Genomic DNA, 5,118 nt, shown 5'->3' with positions numbered 1-5,118 from the left:
GAAGACACTTGCCCAAGGTGCCACGCAGTGGGACTGAACCCGGAACCATGTGGTTGGTAAGCAAGCTACTTACCACATAGCCACTCCTACGTCTCTACACTTTCATTCGATCATTTCAGTTCAATGAGGCAATTGCATTTATTTATTTTTTTTTTTTCATTTCATACTAACCATCTACAATTCAGGGGTGAACATTATTAAACTTCTTAACATTCTACAGATATTCCTATAAGTCATGTCCTTCTTCGTAAGCGTAATGAATTATTGTCTTAAATATAATCCTCATTCTTCTAATATTCCAAAATCAGCCAAAATAATTCCATTTTCTTTCATTTTCGTTCCTGAAATTGTTTCCCCAACCACAGAATCTCCATATAATCACAACTACAGAACTTAGGAGATGCAATTCTCACAATTTTTTTTCCCCCTTTTAACTTTGCTTTAAATAGTTGTCTCACTTGTAATTTCGTTTTGAATTACATCTGGTTTTTGCCTTTTTGTAGAGATAATATAAAGTTTATTGCACAGACCTCATAAACGAAGAAATATTACATAGAATTATAGCCAGATTGTTCTATATTTAACACCATCTGTATATGATTTACTTTGGATTTTTTTTTCTCCTAGTATCTTATAATAATTATTGTGTAAAGCACGCAACCATCATCAAACATCATTAAAAAAATAATCAGACAGACATACTTCAAAGCTGAATGCTGTTCCTTTAACATCAGTGACGAGGTTGAACTTACTGCTATATTATATCTCTGTGTCTAGATGTAATACTGTTGTTGTTTTTGTTTTAATTATATAAGGACTGTGCTAGCGTAAAGATCATTCTATCTTAGATCAATGTCCTAACTGGTTGTTGTTCTCATGTAGGACTGTCAATATATCAAAACAACGATTATGATTGGATTATAACTATATTATTGGTGCATGAAAACTGTTTGTATCAGTCACTGATAAAAGTAATCCGGTTGATCCCTCTTTTTCTATTCACAAAGATATTATATAAAACAAGTTTGCGTTTCTTTATACATGCAGCATCGGTTCAAAATCTATAAATATATATTAGTATGATAACAGCTTGAAGGTCTCTTATGCTAGGATTGACCTATTACCACTACGGATATATTATGAAATGTTTGAATGAAGAGAGGGAGCAGGGTGACAATTATTTAAGAAATGAATGTAGAACTAAAAGAAACGAAAACAACAGGAAATATTAATATACCGGGATACTAAGATGGCGAATTGGTAGAATCGGTAGCACGCCGGACGAAATGATTAACGGCATTTCGTCCATCTTTATCTTCTGGATATACAAATTCCGCCGAGGTCGACTTTGCCTTTCGGCTTTCCGGGCTTGATAAAATAAGTACCAACTGAATACTGAGGTCGTGACTTTCTCCTTCCTCCGAAATTGCTCGCCTTGTGCCTAAATTTGAAATCAATATAACGGAATACTGATGTTGATAAAGAAATGAAGATTTAATTATTCATATATTAAATTTATATGTTTAAATTCCTAGACCATTCCAGATAAAATTTTTGCTACGCTGCCATTATGATTAAGGAGTAAATTGATTGTGGCTTACAAAATAATTGATTATGAAATAATGATAACTGATTGTTCTTGTAGATTACATTGATGATATCTGCTTCAATTTGAGATGAAACCTAGTTGAATATGGTATTCGATGTTTACAATCTATTTTGTAACCATTTGCTTTTAGTATGATGTTGTGGTACTACAATAGTGAAATGTCTTCCTTTGATAACCATCCTGTTTGATTAAATATAAATAATTTCATTTTCTGGCTGGTTTCTCATTTTAGACTTTAGGACGTTATAACTCTAGAGGTTGTAGCTGCTAATTCTAGCTGACTGCGCGACCGCATAGAGTTTGCCTCGTTTGACCTTCCCAGACAGCATGGACTTAATAAATCTAAATATCTTGATTACAGACAGTGCAGAGATGCAATGGGGGTATGAATCATCCGTTTTTGGTCTTGTTGTCCAGTAATCTTATCGATTTATCCGTTGCATTCCTACAGGTGAAGTAATATTAGATATAACTAAGCCCCATGGAAATTTCTAAATCATTCATAGAACCAACCTGGGGGTAATATATTTCATTAATTAGAATAGGCACCACACTAATTTTCACAGGGCCAAGAAAACCTGCCGATTTAATAGCTTTCAATTATTTATCAATGGTTAAAAACAAAGATAAGGTCGAGACCATCAGATTTTAACTGAAAGAGAAGCTACGCAAAAAGAAGGCTTTCATTTAGTTCGCTGCCATATCACTTACGGTCGTAGCCTGAGCGATTGGTTAAAAAATTCACCTGGAACAAGAGGTACAAGTTTGATTCTTCTGCATTTTTTGATGTGTTTTGTGGGGGGGGGGGTTCTGTTTTTTTTTATATTTATGTGAGTCTCGGATCGGCCGACGAGTTTCGAATGAATTGGGGTTAACAAAACTTTGTGGAAACCAATTGGATGGGTTGCACCTGTAATTCAAATGTCCATCCTTGTCCAGCGCGTGTTGATTATGGTTGAATACAATATTAAGGGTGCGTTGGTCTATAGAGTACTCAGCCATTTACAGGCTAACTGATAGTGCAAATGGTTCTATTAATCAAATAACTGGATATTTCTCGTCGAGACCAACGAAGGATCATTCTTATATTTTTTCTTTTTTCTTTATAACATTTCTACCTCCAAAGGCGGCGAGCTGGCAGAAACGTTAGCACGCCGGGCGAAATGCTTAGCGGTATTTCGTCTGTCTTTACGTTCTGAGTTCAAATTCTGCCGAGGTCGACTTTACCTTTCATCCTTTCAGAGTCGATAAATTAAGTACCAGTTGGGTACTGGGGTCGATCTAATCAACTGGCCCCCTCCTCCAAAATTTTGGGCCATGTGTCTAGAGTAGAAAAGAATATTTCTACCTGCAACTAATCATAAATTAATCGTTCTTCGACACTTTACAATATGCTCTTCTTGCATCATCTCAGAGCAAACAGAGATTTATGTGGTCATGGCCATCACAACATACAACTATAAGTTTTCGATTTGCCGCATTGTTAACTGGAAAATGCCGCCAAAACATCTGCCATAGAGTGACGCTGTCTCTACATGCCTCCTAGTAATCTAGTGTAATAACAAACTACTTTATAAGTTGTTGGTAATGATGATGATGATGATGATGATGACCACAGCAACCAAGAAGAAGAAGAAGTACAACAACAACAACAACGAGGAGGAGGAGGAGAAGGAGAAGAAGAACAAGAAAGAGAAGAAGAAGAAGAAGAAGAAGAATCGATGATCAGCATGTCGGCCCTGACTGACAAAAACGATTGCCGCATTGTGTTTTCTCCTTTCCGTTTTACCACGACAAGATATGATTTGAAATCTCTTTCAGTTGTTGCTGCCGTGTGATCACAAGGAAGCTCTCTTCTTTGCGCATAAGCTCCCTACTTACAAAATAAATTCATCGACGGAGATGTTAAAACAAACACAAATCTATTTACGTATCCTACATCTGCCACATAAAATGTCTTTAAGAAATATGCTTCACTGATGTGTTATTTAATAGTAGTTTAGTCATACTTTTTAGAAATAAAGTATTAGAATTATCGTGACACACTGTGAGTTGGCATAATTCAAGAACCGTTTTATCTGATAATGCCGACGTGGGAAGTTTGGTGTCACCTTACTATCTACGAAGTACAGGTATATATTTGATTTCCTATATGTAATCAATTACGTTTCTTCAAAAACTGTTTTCTGTCTATCCGGTTCTGTCCTTAACTCTCTCTCTTTCTCTCTCTCTCTCTCTCTCTCTCTCCCTCTCTTTCTCTCTTTCTCATTCACTCACTCTTTCCTCCTACACCAGCGCACAAACTCTCAAAAGCACAAGCACCACGTACATACAGGGCCTAAGTGTGCGCGTATATACATACATATACGCATACACCTGCACAAATATACATAGAGATAATGTGCGTGCGCGCGCGTGTGTGTGTGTGTGTGTGTGTGTGTGTGTGTGTGTGTGTGTGTGTGTGTGTGTGTGTGTGTGTGTGTGTGTGTGTGTGTGTGTGTGTGTGTGTGCATGCATGCATATACATACTCACACGGTATTTTCGTACAATTTTATTCCAAAGCGATTGGAAGACATTAATGAACGAAGAAACGAATTAAGAGTAAAATAAAAATTTATTAAAATCTTTTGCTTCCTAACAAGCGACATATTGGCGGCTAATCAGTGAACAGTTAGATACGGTATTTAGATTATTGTTTTATTTATTCTTTTTATTTATTATTTTAGTTACATTTTCTTCTGTTCTTCCAGTTTCGATCAGTACTCATCAGTTCTCGTAATATTTACACGGTTTTCGTCTCTCTTTAGGTTCTCAGTTCAATTTCAACCGAGGTCGACTTTGCTTTTTATCCTTCGGGGTCGATAAATTAAGTACCAGTTGCGTAATGAGGTCGATATAATCGACCAACCCCCTCCCCAAAAATTTTGGGCCTTGTGCCTAGACTAGAAAAGAATTGATAAAATGACTATCAGTTGAGCACTGGAGATCGATGTAATCGCTTTATCCCCTCCCACGAAATTATTGACCCTGTGCCAAAACTTGAAACCAATATTATATTAAAGATTAAGGCGGCAGGCTGGTAGAACCGTTAGCACGCAAAATGCTTAGCTGCATTTCGTCCGTCTGTGCGTTCTGAGTTAAAATTTCACGCAGGTCGGTTTTGCCTTTCATCCTGTCGCAGTCGATAAAATAAAGACCAGTTGAGCCCAGCAAAATTACTGGCCCTGTACGAAAATTTGAACCCAGCATCAGTTTAATGATTGTATAACTCTCAATAAACTGTCTACATCAGAACCACTGAAATATATCATTAACTAATTTTCCTGCCTTTCTACTGAACTCCTATCTATAAAATTTTAAGGCAAGGCGTAGGAGTGGCTGTGTGGTAAGTAGCTTGCTTACGAACCACATGGTTCCGGGTTCAGTCCCACTGCGTGGCAACTTGGGTAAGTGTCGTCTACTATGTCCTCGGGCCGACCAAAGCCTTGTGAGCGGATTTGGTAGACGG

The sequence above is a fragment of the Octopus bimaculoides genome, chromosome 2 (genome assembly GCF_001194135.2).
Source record: "Octopus bimaculoides isolate UCB-OBI-ISO-001 chromosome 2, ASM119413v2, whole genome shotgun sequence".
NCBI lineage: Eukaryota > Metazoa > Mollusca > Cephalopoda > Octopoda > Octopodidae > Octopus > Octopus bimaculoides.
This window is presented reverse-complemented; position numbering follows the sequence as displayed.